The 18,494-nt window shown below is 36.0% G+C and overlaps 1 protein-coding gene and 1 long non-coding RNA gene across 10 annotated transcripts in view; one reads left to right on the top strand and one right to left on the bottom strand.

Moving 5' to 3' along the window:
• LOC143226806 (uncharacterized) overlaps positions 1 to 18,430 on the bottom strand; it is a 95,826-nt gene extending 77,396 nt beyond the window's left edge. For 6 of the 9 annotated variants that reach the window (XR_013014746.1, XR_013014748.1, XR_013014750.1 and 3 more), the window contains exon 1: positions 18,259 to 18,430. This is a non-coding gene — a long non-coding RNA (uncharacterized LOC143226806). The remainder of the gene's footprint in view (positions 1 to 18,258) is intronic. The other 3 variants (XR_013014751.1, XR_013014747.1, XR_013014752.1) reach the window with 2 other exon arrangements.
• Positions 1 to 18,494, top strand: part of LOC143226805 (uncharacterized) — a 76,498-nt gene that overhangs the window by 22,236 nt on the left and 35,768 nt on the right. The gene's annotated exons all lie outside the window — the stretch shown is intronic.

Below are 18,494 nucleotides of genomic sequence, written 5' to 3'. Positions count from 1 at the left end.
TTGTTACTGTATGGAACAAGTGTGTGTGTGTGAACTGAGACAGGGAGGAAAGGTTGTTACTGTATGGAATAAGTGTGTGTGAACTGAGACAGGGAGGAACAGTTGTTACTGTATGGAACAAATGTGTGTGTAAACTAAGACAGGGAGGAACAGTTGTTACTGTATTGAACAAGTGAGTGTGTGAACTGAGATAGGGAGGAACAGTTGTTACTGTATGGAACAAGTGTGTGTGAACTGAGACAGGGAGGAACAGTTGTTACTGTATGGAACAAGTGTGTGTGAACTGAGACAGGGAGGAACAGTTGTTACTGTATGGAACAAGTGTGTGTGAACTGAGACACGGAGGAACAGTTGTTACTGTATGGAACAAGAGTTTGTGTGAACTAAGACAGGGAGGAACAGTTGTTACTGTATGGAACAAGTGTGTGTGTGAACTGAGACAGGAAGAAACAGTTCTTACTGTATGGAACAAGTGTGTGTGTGTGAACTGAGACAGGGAGGAACAGTTGTTAGTGTATGGAACAAGTGTGTGTGAACTGAGACAGAGAGGAATAGTTGTTACTGTATGGAACAAGTGTGTTTGTGTGAACTGAGACAGGGAGGAACAGTTGTTAGTGTATGGAACAAGTGTGTGTGAACTGAGACAGGGAGGAACAGTTGTTAGTGTATGGAACAAGTGTGTGTGAACTGAGACTGGGAGGAACAGTTGTTACTGTATGGAACAAGTGTGTGTGTGAACTGAGACAGGAAGAAACAGTTCTTACTGTATGGAACAAGTGTGTGTGTGTGAACTGAGACAGGGAGGAACAGTTGTTAGTGTATGGAACAAGTGTGTGTGAACTGAGACAGAGAGGAACAGTTGTTACAGTATGGAACAAGTGTGTTTGTGTGAACTGAGACAGGGAGGAACAGTTGTTAGTGTATGGAACAAGTGTGTTTGTGTGAACTGAGACAGGAAGGAACAGTTGTTAGTGTATGGAACAAGTGTGTGTGAACTGAGACTGGGAGGAACAGTTGTTTTCAGTTTTGTGACTGTGTGGAACAAGTGTTTTAGAAGACAAGTACAGTGAGGAACAGTTGTTTTCAGTTTTGTGACTGTGTGGAACAAGTGTTTTAGAAGACAAGTACAGTGAGGAACAGTTTATTTCAGTTTTGTTACTGTGTGAAACAAGTGTTTTAGAAGACAAGTACAGTGAGGAACAGTTTTTTTAGTTTTGTTACTGTGTGAAACAAGTGTTTTAGAAGACAAGTACAGTGAGGAACAGTTTTCTTCAGTTTTGTTACTGTGTGGAACTAGTGTTTTAGAAGACAAGTACAGTGAGGAACAGTTTTTTTCAGTTTTGTGACTGTGTGGAACAAGTGTTTTAGAAGACAAGTACAGTGAGGAACAGTTTATTTCAGTTTTGTTACTGTGTGAAACAAGTGTTTTAGAAGACAAGTACAGTGAGGAACAGTTTTTTTAGTTTTGTTACTGTGTGAAACAAGTGTTTTAGAAGACAAGTACAGTGAGGAACAGTTTTCTTCAGTTTTGTTACTGTGTGGAACTAGTGTTTTAGAACATAAGTACAGTGAGGAACAGTTTTTTTCAGTTTTGTTACTGTGTGGAACAAGTGTTTTAGAAGACAAGTACAGTGAGGAACAGTTTTTTTAGTTTTGTTACTGTGTGAAACAAGTGTTTGAGAAGACAAGTACAGTGAAGTACAGTTTTTTTCAGTTTTGTTACTGTGTGAAACAAGTGTTTTAGAAGACAAGTACAATGAGGAACAGTTTTTTTAGTTTTGTTACTGTGTGGAACAAGTGTTTTAGAAGACAAGTACAGAGAGGAACAGTTTTTTTAGTTTTGTTACTGTGTGGAACAAGTGTTTTAGAAGACAAGTACAGTGAGGAACAGTTTTTTCAGTTTTGTTACTGTATGGAACAAGTGTTTTAGAAGACAAGTACAGTGAGGAACAGTTTTTTTAGTTTTGTTACTGTGTGAAACAAGTGTTATAGAAGACAAGTACAGTGAGGAACAGTTTTTTTAGTTTTGTTACTGTGTGGAACAAGTGTTTTAGAAGACAAGTACACAGTTGTTTTCAGTTTTGTTACTGTATGGAACAAGTGTTTTAGAAGACAAGTACAGTGAAGTACAGTTTTTTTCAGTTTTGTTACTGTGTGGAACAAGTGTTTTAGAAGACAAGTACAGTGAGGAACAGTTTTTTTAGTTTTGTTACTGTGTGAAACAAGTGTTATAGAAGACAAGTACAGTGAGGAACAGTTTTTTTAGTTTTGTTACTGTGTGGAACAAGTGTTTTAGAAGACAATTACACAGTTGTTTTCAGTTTTGTTACTGTATGGAACAAGTGTTTTAGAAGACAAGTACAGTGAAGTACAGTTTTTTTCAGTTTTGTTACTGTGTGGAACAAGTGTTTTAGAAGACAAGTACAGTGAGGAACAGTTTTTTCAGTTTTGTTACTGTGTGGAACAAGTGTTTTAGAAGACAAGTACAGTGAGGAACAGTTTTTTCAGTTTTGTTACTGTGTGAAAAAAGTGTTTTAGAAGACAAGTACAGTGAGGAACAGTTTTTTAGTTTTGTGACTGTGTGAAACAAGTGTTTTAGAAGACAAGTACAGTGAGGAACAGTTTTTTTCAGTTTTGTTACTGTGTGAAACAAGTGTTTTAGAAGACAAGTACAGTGAGGAACAGTTTTTTCGGTTTTGTTACTGTGTGGAACAAGTGTTTTAGAAGACAAGTACAGTGAGGAACAGTTTTTTCAGTTTTGTTACTGTGTGAAACAAGTGTTTTAGAAGACAAGTACAGTGAGGAACAGTTTTTTAGTTTTGTTACTGTGTGAAACAAGTGTTTTAGAAGACAAGTACAGTGAGGAACAGTTTTTTTAGTTTTGTTACTGTGTGGAACAAGTGTTTTAGAAGACAAGTACAGTGAGGAACAGTTTTTTAGTTTTGTTACTGTGTGAAACAAGTGTTATAGAAGACAAGTACAGTGAGGAACAGTTTTTTTAGTTTTGTTACTGTGTGGAACAAGTGTTTTAGAAGACAAGTACACAGTTGTTTTCAGTTTTGTTACTGTATGGAACAAGTGTTTTTGAAGACAAGTACAGTGAAGTACAGTTTTTTTCAGTTTTGTTACTGTGTGGAACAAGTGTTTTAGAAGACAAGTACAGTGAGGAACAGTTTTTTCAGTTTTGTTACTGTGTGGAACAAGTGTTTTAGAAGACAAGTACAGTGAGGAACAGTTTTTCAGTTTTGTTACTGTGTGGAACAAGTGTTTTAGAAGACAAGTACAGTGAAGTACAGTTTTTTTTTAGTTTTGTTACTGTGTGGAACAAGTGTTTTAGAAGACAAGTACAGTGAGGAACAGTTTTTTTAGTTTTGTTACTGTGTGAAACAAGTGTTTTAGAAGACAAGTACAGTGAGGAACAGTTTTTTTAGTTTTGTTACTGTGTGGAACAAGTGTTTTAGAAGACAAGTACAGTGAGGAACAGTTTTTAGTTTTGTTACTGTGTGAAACAAGTGTTATAGAAGACAAGTACAGTGAGGAACAGTTTTTTTAGTTTTGTTACTGTGTGGAACAAGTGTTTTAGAAGACAAGTACACAGTTGTTTTCAGTTTTGTTACTGTATGGAACAAGTGTTTTAGAAGACAAGTACAGTGAAGTACAGTTTTTTCAGTTTTGTTACTGTGTGGAACAAGTGTTTTAGAAGACAAGTACAGTGAAGTACAGTTTTTTTTTTAGTTTTGTTACTGTGTGGAACAAGTGTTTTAGAAGACAAGTACAGTGAGGAACAGTTTTTTCAGTTTTGTTACTGTGTGGAACAAGTGTTTTAGAAGACAAGTACAGTGAGGAACAGTTTTTTAGTTTTGTTACTGTGTGAAACAAGTGTTATAGAAGACAAGTACAGTGAGGAACAGTTTTTTTAGTTTTGTTACTGTGTGGAACAAGTGTTTTAGAAGACAAGTACAGTGAGGAACAGTTTTCTTCAGTTTTGTTACTGTGTGGAACAAGTGTTTTAGAAGACAAGTACAGTGAGGAACAGTTTTTTTCAGTTTTGTTACTGTGTGGAACAAGTGTTTTAGAAGACAAGTACAGTGAGGAACAGTTTTTTTAGTTTTGTTACTGTGTGAAACAAGTGTTTTAGAAGACAAGTACAGTGAGGAACAGTTTTTCAGTTTTGTTACTGTGTGAAACAAGTGTTTTAGAAGACAAGTACAGTGAGGAACAGTTTTTTAGTTTTGTGACTGTGTGGAAACAAGTGTTTTAGAAGACAAGTACAGTGAGGAACAGTTTTTCAGTTTTGTTACTGTGTGAAACAAGTGTTTTAGAAGACAAGTACAGTGAGGAACAGTTTTTCAGTTTTGTTACTGTGTGGAACAAGTGTTTTAGAAGACAAGTACAGTGAGGAACAGTTTTTTCAGTTTTGTTACTGTGTGAAACAAGTGTTTTAGAAGACAAGTACAGTGAGGAACAGTTTTTTCAGTTTTGTTACTGTGTGAAACAAGTGTTTTAGAAGACAAGTACAGTGAGGAACAGTTTTTCAGTTTTGTTACTGTGTGGAACAAGTGTTTTAGAAGACAAGTACAGTGAGGAACAGTTTTTTTAGTTTTGTTACTGTGTGAAACAAGTGTTTTAGAAGACAAGTACAGTGAGGAACAGTTTTTTTAGTTTTGTTACTGTGTGGAACAAGTGTTTTAGAAGACAAGTACAGTGAGGAACAGTTTTTTAGTTTTGTTACTGTGTGAAACAAGTGTTATAGAAGACAAGTACAGTGAGGAACAGTTTTTTTAGTTTTGTTACTGTGTGGAACAAGTGTTTTAGAAGACAAGAATTACACAGTTGTTTTCAGTTTGTTACTGTATGGAACAAGTGTTTTAGAAGACAAGTACAGTGAAGTACAGTTTTTTTTCAGTTTTGTTACTGTGTGGAACAAGTGTTTTAGAAGACAAGTACAGTGAGGAACAGTTTTTTCAGTTTTGTTACTGTGTGGAACAAGTGTTTTAGAAGACAAGTACAGTGAGGAACAGTTTTTTCAGTTTTGTGACTGTGTGGAACAAGTGTTTTAGAAGACAAGTACAGTGAAGTACAGTTTTTTTTCAGTTTTGTTACTGTGTGGAACAAGTGTTTTAGAAGACAAGTACAGTGAGGAACAGTTTTTTCAGTTTTGTTACTGTGTGGAACAAGTGTTTTAGAAGACAAGTGCAGTGAGGAACAGTTTTTTTAGTTTTGTGACTGTGTGGAACAAGTGTTTTAGAAGACAAGTGCAGTGAAGTACAGTTTTTGTCAGTTTTGTTACTTGTATGGAACAAGTGCTTTAGAAGACAAGTACAGTGAGGAACAGTTTTCTTCAGTTTTGTTACTGTGTGAAACAAGTGTTTTAGAAGACAAGTGCAGTGAAGTACAGTTTTTTTCAGTTTTGTTACTTGTATGGAACAAGTGTTTTAGAAGACAAGTACAGTGAAGAACAGTTTTTTTTTCAGTTTTGTTACTGTATGGAACAAGTGTTTTAGAAGACAAGTACAGTGAGGAACAGTTTTCTTCAGTTTTGTTACTGTGTGAAACAAGTGTTTTAGAAGACAAGTGCAGTGAGGAACAGTTTTTTTAGTTTTGTGACTGTGTGGAACAAGTGTTTTAGAAGACAAGTGCAGTGAAGTACAGTTTTTGTCAGTTTTGTTACTTGTATGGAACAAGTGCTTTAGAAGACAAGTACAGTGAGGAACAGTTTTCTTCAGTTTTGTTACTGTGTGAAACAAGTGTTTTAGAAGACAAGTACAGTGAAGTACAGTTTTTTTTTTAGTTTTGTTACTGTGTGGAACAAGTGTTTTAGAAGACAAGTACAGTGAGGAACAGTTTTTTAGTTTTGTTACTGTGTGAAACAAGTGTTATAGAAGACAAGTACAGTGAGGAACAGTTTTTTTAGTTTTGTTACTGTGTGGAACAAGTGTTTTAGAAGACAAGTACAGTGAGGAACAGTTTTCTTCAGTTTTGTTACTGTGTGGAACAAGTGTTTTAGAAGACAAGTACAGTGAGGAACAGTTTTTTCAGTTTTGTTACTGTGTGGAACAAGTGTTTTAGAAGACAAGTACAGTGAGGAACAGTTTTTTCAGTTTTGTTACTGTGTGAAACAAGTGTTTTAGAAGACAAGTACAGTGAGGAACAGTTTTTTCAGTTTTGTTACTGTGTGGAACAAGTGTTTTAGAAGACAAGTACAGTGAGGAACAGTTTTTTTAGTTTTGTGACTGTGTGAAACAAGTGTTTTAGAAGACAAGTACAGTGAGGAACAGTTTTTTCAGTTTTGTTACTGTGTGGAAACAAGTGTTTTAGAAGACAAGTACAGTGAGGAACAGTTTTTCAGTTTTGTTACTGTGTGGAACAAGTGTTTTAGAAGACAAGTACAGTGAGGAACAGTTGTTTCAGTTTTGTTACTGTGTGAAACAAGTGTTTTAGAAGACAAGTACAGTGAGGAACAGTTTTTTCAGTTTTGTTACTGTGTGAAACAAGTGTTTTAGAAGACAAGTACAGTGAGGAACAGTTTTTTCAGTTTTGTTACTGTGTGGAACAAGTGTTTTAGAAGACAAGTACAGTGAGGAACAGTTTTTTTCAGTTTTGTTACTGTGTGAAACAAGTGTTTTAGAAGACAAGTACAGTGAGGAACAGTTTTTTTAGTTTTGTTACTGTGTGGAACAAGTGTTTTAGAAGACAAGTACAGTGAGGAACAGTTTTTTAGTTTTGTTACTGTGTGAAACAAGTGTTATAGAAGACAAGTACAGTGAGGAACAGTTTTTTTAGTTTTGTTACTGTGTGGAACAAGTGTTTTAGAAGACAAGTACACAGTTGTTTTCAGTTTTGTTACTGTATGGAACAAGTGTTTTAGAAGACAAGTACAGTGAAGTACAGTTTTTTCAGTTTTGTTACTGTGTGGAACAAGTGTTTTAGAAGACAAGTACAGTGAGGAACAGTTTTTTCAGTTTTGTTACTGTGTGGAACAAGTGTTTTAGAAGACAAGTACAGTGAGGAACAGTTTTTTCAGTTTTGTGACTGTGTGGAACAAGTGTTTTAGAAGACAAGTACAGTGAAGTACAGTTTTTTTTCAGTTTTGTTACTGTGTGGAACAAGTGTTTTAGAAGACAAGTACAGTGAGGAACAGTTTTTTCAGTTTTGTTACTGTGTGGAACAAGTGTTTTAGAAGACAAGTGCAGTGAGGAACAGTTTTTTTAGTTTTGTGACTGTGTGGAACAAGTGTTTTAGAAGACAAGTGCAGTGAAGTACAGTTTTTGTCAGTTTTGTTACTTGTATGGAACAAGTGCTTTAGAAGACAAGTACAGTGAGGAACAGTTTTCTTCAGTTTTGTTACTGTGTGGAACAAGTGTTTTAGAAGACAAGTGCAGTGAAGTACAGTTTTTTTCAGTTTTGTTACTTGTATGGAACAAGTGTTTTAGAAGACAAGTACAGTGAAGTACAGTTTTTTTTCAGTTTTGTTACTGTATGGAACAAGTGTTTTAGAAGACAAGTACAGTGAGGAACAGTTTTCTTCAGTTTTGTTACTGTGTGAAACAAGTGTTTTAGAAGACAAGTGCAGTGAGGAACAGTTTTTTTAGTTTTGTGACTGTGTGGAACAAGTGTTTTAGAAGACAAGTGCAGTGAAGTACAGTTTTTGTCAGTTTTGTTACTTGTATGGAACAAGTGCTTTAGAAGACAAGTACAGTGAGGAACAGTTTTCTTCAGTTTTGTTACTGTGTGAAACAAGTGTTTTAGAAGACAAGTACAGTGAAGTACAGTTTTTTTTTTAGTTTTGTTACTGTGTGGAACAAGTGTTTTAGAAGACAAGTACAGTGAGGAACAGTTTTTTCAGTTTTGTTACTGTGTGGAACAAGTGTTTTAGAAGACAAGTACAGTGAGGAACAGTTTTTAGTTTTGTTACTGTGTGAAACAAGTGTTATAGAAGACAAGTACAGTGAGGAACAGTTTTTTTAGTTTTGTTACTGTGTGGAACAAGTGTTTTAGAAGACAAGTACAGTGAGGAACAGTTTTCTTCAGTTTTGTTACTGTGTGGAACAAGTGTTTTAGAAGACAAGTACAGTGAGGAACAGTTTTTTTCAGTTTTGTTACTGTGTGGAACAAGTGTTTTAGAAGACAAGTACAGTGAGGAACAGTTTTTTCAGTTTTGTTACTGTGTGAAACAAGTGTTTTAGAAGACAAGTACAGTGAGGAACAGTTTTTTCAGTTTTGTTACTGTGTGGAACAAGTGTTTTAGAAGACAAGTACAGTGAGGAACAGTTGTTTCAGTTTTGTTACTGTGTGAAACAAGTGTTTTAGAAGACAAGTACAGTGAGGAACAGTTTTTTTCAGTTTTGTTACTGTGTGAAACAAGTGTTTTAGAAGACAAGTACAGTGAGGAACAGTTTTTCAGTTTTGTTACTGTGTGGAACAAGTGTTTTAGAAGACAAGTACAGTGAGGAACAGTTTTTCAGTTTTGTTACTGTGTGAAACAAGTGTTTTAGAAGACAAGTACAGTGAGGAACAGTTTTTTTAGTTTTGTTACTGTGTGGAACAAGTGTTTTAGAAGACAAGTACAGTGAGGAACAGTTTTTTAGTTTTGTTACTGTGTGAAACAAGTGTTATAGAAGACAAGTACAGTGAGGAACAGTTTTTTTAGTTTTGTTACTGTGTGGAACAAGTGTTTTAGAAGACAAGTACACAGTTGTTTTCAGTTTTGTTACTGTATGGAACAAGTGTTTTAGAAGACAAGTACAGTGAAGTACAGTTTTTTTTCAGTTTTGTTACTGTGTGGAACAAGTGTTTTAGAAGACAAGTACAGTGAGGAACAGTTTTTTCAGTTTTGTTACTGTGTGGAACAAGTGTTTTAGAAGACAAGTACAGTGAGGAACAGTTTTTCAGTTTGTGACTGTGTGGAACAAGTGTTTTAGAAGACAAGTACAGTGAGGAACAGTTTTTTCAGTTTTGTTACTGTGTGGAACAAGTGTTTTAGAAGACAAGTACAGTGAGGAACAGTTTTTTCAGTTTTGTTACTGTGTGGAACAAGTGTTTTAGAAGACAAGTGCAGTGAGGAACAGTTTTTAGTTTTGTGACTGTGTGGAACAAGTGTTTTAGAAGACAAGTGCAGTGAAGTACAGTTTTGTCAGTTTTGTTACTTGTATGGAACAAGTGCTTTAGTACAGTGAGGAACAGTTTTCTTCAGTTTTGTTACTGTGTGAAACAAGTGTTTTAGAAGACAAGTGCAGTGAAGTACAGTTTTTTTCAGTTTTGTTACTGTGTGGAACAAGTGTTTTAGAAGACAAGTACAGTGAAGTACAGTTTTTTTCAGTTTTGTTACTGTATGGAACAAGTGTTTTAGAAGACAAGTACAGTGAGGAACAGTTTTCTTCAGTTTTGTTACTGTGTGAAACAAGTGTTTTAGAAGACAAGTGCAGTGAGGAACAGTTTTTTTAGTTTTGTGACTGTGTGGAACAAGTGTTTTAGAAGACAAGTGCAGTGAAGTACAGTTTTTGTCAGTTTTGTTACTTGTATGGAACAAGTGCTTTAGAAGACAAGTACAGTGAGGAACAGTTTTCTTCAGTTTTGTTACTGTGTGAAACAAGTGTTTTAGAAGACAAGTGCAGTGAGGAACAGTTTTTTTTCAGTTTTGTGACTGTGTGAAACAAGTGTTTTAGAAGACAAGTACAGTGAGGAACAGTTTTTTTCAGTTTTGTTACTGTATGGAACAAGTGTTGTAGAAGACAAGTACAGTGAGGATACGCGGATCAGAATTTAAAGCATTGTCGGTGACGGCTTGTCTTTACGTGTAATAAACATAAAGTCTACGGGAATATCCAGCCAGCTAAACACTTTATTTGATCTTTACCTACGTAACAGATCATTTAAATGTATCTCTAAATGTTCATGCTTGAATAATTTTTTTTAAATAATCCAGCAAGAATTTTGTTCTGCTATATCTTCAGTAAATAATGTTTCTTCTCTAATTAGGATGACCTTTGACCTTGTTCATGATCTATTGGCTCCATAAATCTCTCGTGAAAAACTGTTGTTTTAAAACTGTAGTACAAATTTTGTGCTCGATACCTTAATGTTACTGAGTGGTGTTTAACAGCCTTCTGTAGACAAACAACAGTTTGTACTTGTTGCTTTCTGTTTGGGAGTACAAAATCACGTTGCTACATTATAACTTGTTTTTACAACCTTCCATACATTGGCATATCTTTCATTTGTTATATTTACTCTATGAATATTTGAAGCAGTGGAGAAAGCATCAACTAAACTGAATAATAATGACAAATTCCAAACATGAAACATTAATTAAAGGGCCGGGATGGCCAGGTAGTTAGGCACTTCCCTCGTAATCCGAGGGTCGTGGGTTCGAATCCCCGTCACACCAAACATGCTCGCCATTTTAGCCGTGGAGGCCTTATAATATGATGGTCAATCCCACTAGTCACTGGTAAAAGAGTAGCCCAAGTGTTGGCGGTGATTACTGGTCGCCTTCCCTCTGGTCTTACGCTGCTAAGTTAGGGACGGCTAGCGCAGATAGCCCTCGTGTAGTTTTGCGCGATATTAAAACAACAAACAAAAAAGTACTTTTTCACAGTTTTGTCACCTGTATGATTTTACTCTATCCAGAAGGGTTCTCTCGTTACTACTGTTGTTAATGCTGTTAAAATTACGTAAACTTGTCCCACTATTAAGTGGAACAATTATTTGACACCAAATTGGTATATTACAAGAATAGTGTACGAGCCTGCATAGAACGTTACGTCGCTGGAAGCTTAATATTACTTTAGGGTATGACGCATTTTTATCTTATGGTTTCCAGTATTTAAAACGTTTCACCATCATTTTTCTATATCAACGTTAAGGTCATATGAGGTCACTAAACTTGCGTATCCTGAAACCTTACAACGAGTAAGGCAGAGTAATTTCTAAGCTATGAAATATTAAACAATGTATTCGTTTATATGTTTTGTACATCGGAGAACGCCGTCACACTGGTCAACAAAACTGACAAACAGGTGCGAAGCTGCGCCTGTACGTGACAGGAAGTGTGAGTGGCAAACACAAAGGACATAATTAAAAAATGAAAACGGTCAGTTAAACCAAATTCTAACGAGATATCCTGTTTATTCAAGAACTTTCCTTCTTTTTACGTATATCCATTTAAAGCTATCCCCGGTTGAAATCGATGATGTAAAAATACTGAGATTGTGGATATTTGTGGAATGATACCTGTACTAAACACATTAGAGGCTATCTGCTCAGTGGCGGCGCCAGGGGTGGCTGAAGCCCCCCCAAATGAGTCAAGCCCCCTCAGCCCCCCCCCCCAATATTGTTACCTACATATTCATAAAATATGGAAAACACATGGAATTATTCATCAGAGTATGAGTTTCCAATGAAAACTACATTGAAAACGCAGTTCAAAATAACACACCTTTCTGAAATGTACCTTGGTATTTACATTATTATAATTTACCATCTATACTTCATATTGATGGCATTTTGGGAAGCCCCTCCACAGTTTACCTCAGCCCCCCTCACAACGAAAATATCCTGGCGCCGCCACTGTATCTGCTAACAGATACCTCGAATTGGATAATTTAGTTCTTACGTTAACGTGCTTTACACGGATAACTTGGGTTTTATTTCTCATGTTAATAAACAGATCGCTTATCATTTTGAAATATCTTAAATCAGGTTTAATAGATTAATCAGATTTAATAGTTTAATGGATTCATTTTAAAGTACCAACAATAACTTAGGGTTGAAATCATAAACGTACTATTTGTTTGTTTGTAGTTACGCGCAAAGCTACACCCTAGTCAATTTGAGCTGTGCCTATCATGGGTATTAAACTACAGATCCTTTAGATAAACTAATATATCATACCCCCCGCGTAAAATGTGCCTCAATATGATGTGTAAAAATACGTTTGTTTATTTTAAATTTCGCGCAAAGCTACTTGAGGACTATCTGCACTAGCCATACTTAATTTAGCGATGAAAGACCAAAGGAAAGACGACTAGTCATCACTACCCACCACCTACTCTTTGGCTACTCTTTTACAAACAAATAGTGCTATTTACCGCAACATTATAACGCCTCCACGAATGAAAGGGGCAAGCATTTTGGTGGGACAGGGCTTCGAAAATAGCGACCCTCAGATTGCGAGTCGAACGCGCTAACCAGCTGGCAACAGATATTTATAGGAACTACAGTTTGTTGATTGTACTGTGCAAAGTAAAATTGTTACTGTTACTTCTTTAATAAGACGCATATGAGCAACACGATTATGCCAGATGTCAAAAATTAAAGCAAGTTTCGCAACTGGATTTCGTGTGTCCCTACCCTCCAAGACGGCGCTGACATGTTTCGCTTTTTGAACCGTGCGGAAGTTGTATATATATAAACTGATGGCCAAAATCTTAAGGCCAATGAACAAAGAAAAAAATATACATTTTGCGTTGTTAGGCTGAACCATTTATTTGAGTAGAGCTTCGAAAGATGAAAATAAGGAAAGGGAAAATAAAAAAATACTTTTAGCATTTAATATGGAAAATGTGAACACTATGAAATTAGCCTAAATACTAGCTGGTCAAAAGTTTAAGACCATACTGAAACGAGGCGTTAATCGGAAAACACGTGACGAAATTAAATTTAGTCATTTGTGTTCAAGCATTAGCGTTGTCAACATCACCCACTGACATCTCCTGTGTTACACTGGGTAAAAACATGAGAAAGGCTAAAAAATTGAACGTGGCAGAATTGTCGAGCTGCAAAAGCAAAGTCTCTGTCAACGTGCCATCACTGGTGAGATAGGGTGAAGTAAAACTGCTGTTGTAAATTTCTTAAAAGACTCTGAGGGATACGGAAGGAGAATTTTAAGCGGTCGGTCCAAGAAAATTTCGTCGGCGTTGAGCAGGAGGATTCGACGGGTTGTCTAGCAAGACACCATCCGATCGTCGAACCAGATTAAGGCCCTTACAGACGCAGAATGCAGCTCAAGAACAATAAAACGGCATCTACGAGAGAAAGGCTTTAAAAACCGTAAACGTCTTCAAAAGCCACGCCTCATTCCACACCACCAAACAGTTCGGTTAAACTTTGCTGAGAAGCACCAAACATGGAACGTATAAAAATGGACGAAGGCTTTGTTCTCTGATGAGAAAAAATTTAACCTGAATGGTCCAGATGGCTTCCAACGTTATTGGAACGATAAGAATATCCCACCGGAGACATTTTCTACACGGCACAGTGGAGGAGGTTCCATCATGACCTGGGGTGCTTTCTCCTTCCATGGAACAATGGAGCTCCAGGTTATACAGGGGCGTCAAATAGCAGCTGGCTACATATTAACTGAAGACCCTCGCTTGTGTGAAAATGACTGGATCTTTCAGCAGGATAACGCTGCAATCCACAATGCCTGCAGCACAAAGGACTTTTTCATGGCGAATAACGTGATTCTATTGGACCATCCAGCGTATTCGCCCTAACTGAACCCCATTGAAAATGTTTGGGGTGGATGGCAAGGGAAGTCTCTAGAAATGGACGTCAATTCCAAACAGTGCATGATCTTCGTAAAGCCATCTTCACCACTTGGAATAACATTCCGCCAGCCTTCTGCAACTGCTTATATCGACTATGCCAAAGCGATTGTTTGATGTTATTCGCAATGACGGCCATGCAACTCACTACTGAGACCTCTTGTTTAGCATTTCCTACCCTGTTTAGGACTTTTTGGTATGGTCTTAAACTTGTGACCAGCTGGTATTTAGGCTAATTTCATAGTGTTCACATTTTCCTTATTAAATGCTGAAAAGTTTTTATTTTTATTTTCTCTTTTCTTATTTTCATCTTTCGAAGCTCAACTCAAATAAGTGGTTGAGTATGACAACGCAAAATGTATATTTTTTCTTTATGTTCAATGGCCTTACGATTTTGACCAGCAGTGTATATATTACAATGAATCCTACTTTTCGTTGGTAAAACAAGTTGTCCAAGACATGCCAGAAGGTAGTGTTGACTAGTTGCCTGCATTCTGGTTTATAGTTTCTAAATTTGGGTCGGCTAGTCCTTGAGTAGCTTTGTATGAAATTCCATAAACTAATAATTACTTTGAGGCCCAGTCTGAGTTTTGGATATACCAGAATATTATTGAGTTAGAACATTTGCAAAAGAAATATACCTCCCAATAAGAATCGTAAGCAAAGACAAACCAAAGAACAAAACCATGTTTCTTATAGTGGTTAATTGTAGTGTGTGTACAAATATTTTACATCTAAAGCTAAATTTGCTCTAGATAAGTTAGTTCAGACTGTTTTCCTACCTCTTGCACAAGCTTACTCTGTAAATTACTATCTTTGATATACAGTTTTTTAAACTAAGAATATGTTTATTTATTTCCCACTTATGATAAAGTTACTGGTATGAAAGTATATTCTGAAGGCACTTGTCTTCACACTTAGGTTATTCATGATGTCTCATAATTTATTGTTAGACGCACTAAAATTATATATTTACCCCAAAAACAGATTGTCCATGTCTTCTTAAAGCTACAGAACATAATTAAATTTATTTTGTATTCGTCCTCAAATTAAATTCATTCAGTTTAATCCCGACCACGAGAGGGCAGCACTAGTAATTAATTATAACGAACAACATTGAAGAAAAAAATAATATAACTGGCTTTCGTTAAGTAAGACTATATATAAACAGAGTTACTTAAGATAACAAACTACGAAAAACGTTTCACAGCACTTGACTTTGTTCTAGTGATCATATGATTATAACAACATTTGTTAGTTGTAACATGTTTATGTCTTATTTTATCTAAAATTTAACTTTGTGCCAACACTTAATGTTCTTATCTTTTTAAATGTACTTTAATTGTCTAATAAAGAACTCAGTACAGTAGATACTGGGATGGAACTCATTTTATAGGAAATCGAGGTTTACCCTTTATAAGCCCTTACTTTTACAACTGAACCACTAGAAAGCTCCCAATTTCACTTAGTCCAGTCACATATTAAACATATCAAATTAGGAGTGGATGAAAGTCAGTAAGAGTAGATAATCAAATGACAACCCCAATACATCTGTTGTATCTAATTCCGATAAGGCTGTTCACTTAATATCAGAATCCTTTAAGATCTGCTGGAATACACGACGTAGATAATAGTCACTGAGAGACTATATTAACAAACTATGTGACAAGAACTGTTACATGTCCTGAGTTGGAAAAGTTTAATTGTTTATTAGTTTTATTTGTCACAAGAAATCTCAATTGGGATAAGGAATTTTGACACTATCATTTGTTTATCTTAATACCATATAACTCCGATTTATACTGGGTGTTATATCACAAGTGCGTTATAAATTAATAAGAGACTATTAATAAACATGAAAAGAACTGTTACGATACGTACTGAATTCATCATTTACTTATGTTATAATAAGTCAGGTTTAGGGTTAGGTATTTTAACACCTATCATTTACTTGTTTTAACACCACCTCTTATGGGAGATATGGTGTCGCTAGTAAAGTAATAATGAAAAATAAGATGGACTCCATTACAGCGTCGAATAACAGACTTGCAAATACGTGGGTGAAATGTTTTCATAATAAACGGATATAATTAACTGCAAAAGTAAGGAACACAGTAGGCCACATAGTAGTGAGGAATTCCAATAAAAATGGCAGAAAATAACTTTTACTGAACTGTTCTACCAATCAACATGCCTGAACAAAATCTTCATCGAGTATCGAAGAGGTCTAAGCAAGTCGAAGGTATTGATTGGAAGAGAACTCACGCGGTTTATTGTTATTACCCTGCTCCAAGTTTATTACGTCGTAAACATCTCTTTAGGCCTAAACTCTTGCCAAGTTGATGTTTCATTTTGGCTTTATCTTTCTTGATCCGTCTCTATGTAAGCACGATCCACTGAACGGAAACCTGCTATTAAACAGAGTATATCCGACTGTCGCCTCGGGTATAGTCAAGTATAGGTGCTATCTATCTTGTTTTTGTGATGGAGTGACCAACACGTCAGCATATATATATATATATATATCCATCCGGAAGTAGTTGTAGTGTCGACAAGGTATCAAATAAATAGAAGTGTAGAACAAAACCCGCAATAAATAGGCTTTGCAAAAAAAACAAAACTGGATACTTTGCAAATCTCAGAAATTTTCTTTCTTGTTTTACGTTAATTGTGAATTTTTCCTATTTGCAATTTTATTTATTGATTCGGCATATAACAACGTGTGGAACAGTTTCCACAAAACAGATAGACGAACTATAATTTTGTAACCAAGACAGTTGTTTTGTGTTGCATTTTTAATGGTTATAATAAAATAGTACTGAACACAGGACGTTATATGGGGCAGGGACTCGTGATAAAAAAAAAAAAAAAAAAAAAAAAAGACTTTTCAAGCACTGGAAGAAAACACTCTTTTGGAGGAAGAGGATATGTTAGGAGGGGCCGAATTGTCTTTAGCACAAATAGAGTGGAAAGGCATGAGAAAAAATATGGTCTTTTATTTCTATTCGTTCGGTCTTATAAACAACAAACAAAAATCGGTCCTATAAAAAACTTTTAAACGTTACCATTAAGTAATGAAGTGTTTCGTATTAACACTTAACAACATGTCACTTTTATTTGTCTGTAAAGACCTACAACTTCATTTGTGCCATTTATTCTAAACCTGGATTTATTATGTTTTACTAATTCGCAGCAAGCAATACGTGAGATCGTACAAGTCTTTTGGAATTTGTACACAATGTTTACGACTGGAAACTTTGTTTTTTGTTTCATGTTGAATTTCGCGCAAAGCTATACGAGGGCTATCTGCGCTAGCCGTCCCTAATTTAGCAGTGTAAGACTAGAGGGAAGGCAGCTAGTCATCACCACCCACCGCCAACTCTTGGGCTACTCTTTTGCCAAGGAAAAGTGGGATTCACCGTCACATTATAACGCTCCCACGGCTGAAAGGGCGAGCATGTTTGGTGCAACGGGGATTCGAACCAAGTTTCTTTTTGCACAACTCCTCTACCGGTGGCTCGCCAGTAACCTTAAGGACTTAATAACGCTAACAACTGGGTTTCGATACCCGCAATGATAAGAGAACATGTAGCCCATTCCGTAATGTCGTGTTTAACAACAAATAAACAAAGATAATTACAATATCGAATCACGGATACTGTGATACTTTGATGCGTCTTACTTAATAATTAACTGTTTATTTTATTTACAAAATTTCACTAGGTTCTCCTTACGTCATCAGGTGGCATACAAAAATCGAAACGAACAGAATTTAATTCAAAAAGTAGAAGGAATCCTCAATAGCCGCCGCATCCGAAATTCCTTTATGTTTGTTTGATTTGAATTTCACGTAAAGCTACAGAAGGATCTTAAAACTGAATGTTTGGTCCGTTTGCTGGTAGTTAATAAAAATTATACAATGGGCTACTTATGATCTGCCCACCATGAGTATTGAAATCCTATTTCTAGTGTTACACGTTCGCAGGCAGAACGCTGTTCCAGACTCAGACTCCTTAGAGGAGGTTTAAAGTACATTACGATACTCCCCCCCGTGGTACGGGAGTCCAATTTGGTATAATCATTCATCAAGTTTTCTTCCAACCTACCCTCACACTGAAATTATTTTAAGCAGGATTAGAATGAATTACTCTGTGAAACCTACGTCGCGATCAAATACATCAACTAAAAGGGTTTGACCTGCCCAGTCGGAAACTGTAAATAGGCCTCAAATCGGTCAAAAGATGGCGGAGCTACGAGCAAAAAGTTTGTATTTGAATAAGAAATACAACACTCGGAACCATTTTATGAGACACTATGTTACGGCTTAAAATAATGACGTGACAACCTATAACAATACAATAGTAACCTATAAGCATACAACCTAGTGAAACGTTGCGAATGAAATAAACAAATGTTTTGCTATGTACAACGAACAACTTATACGTTAGGCCTCAGTTACTCTGTCGTCCGTCACTATAGGTTTTCCAAAAAATAAAAGTCCTGGTATGTATCCTACTGAGCTTGTTTATATTTAAGTACTTCATATTACGCACAGAAATAAACGAGCTTTTACAAGCAATCTTTTTCAAGCTATAAATCTAACTGAAAAATTATAACCATAGTTTATCATACCTTACGCCAGTTTGTAGCGTGCATGAGTAATATTATTTATTCAAATCCATACAGCTGCGCTTTCAAAAACATCACCTACCTGGTAATATCGTTGTGCGTGTAAATCGACCTTGAGAAAACTAAAGTGATATAATCAGAAGTCAAAATACCGAAGCTGAAAAAGCACTGTAAACCCTAACTTTACCAATAACACTTTAACAGCCAGAACATTCCGAGCACCTCTGAAGCCTCGTATTATCACGTTCCGGCAGGGGTGAAACTTTCATTTTAAAAATAGAAGGGGCAATTGTGAAATTAGATTATAAAATAATATAT

This window comes from Tachypleus tridentatus, chromosome 9 (genome assembly GCF_004210375.1).
Source record: "Tachypleus tridentatus isolate NWPU-2018 chromosome 9, ASM421037v1, whole genome shotgun sequence".
Taxonomy (NCBI): Eukaryota; Metazoa; Arthropoda; class Merostomata; order Xiphosura; family Limulidae; genus Tachypleus; species Tachypleus tridentatus.
Note: the sequence above shows the minus strand (reverse complement) of the source record. Positions and strands in the feature narration are given on the sequence as shown.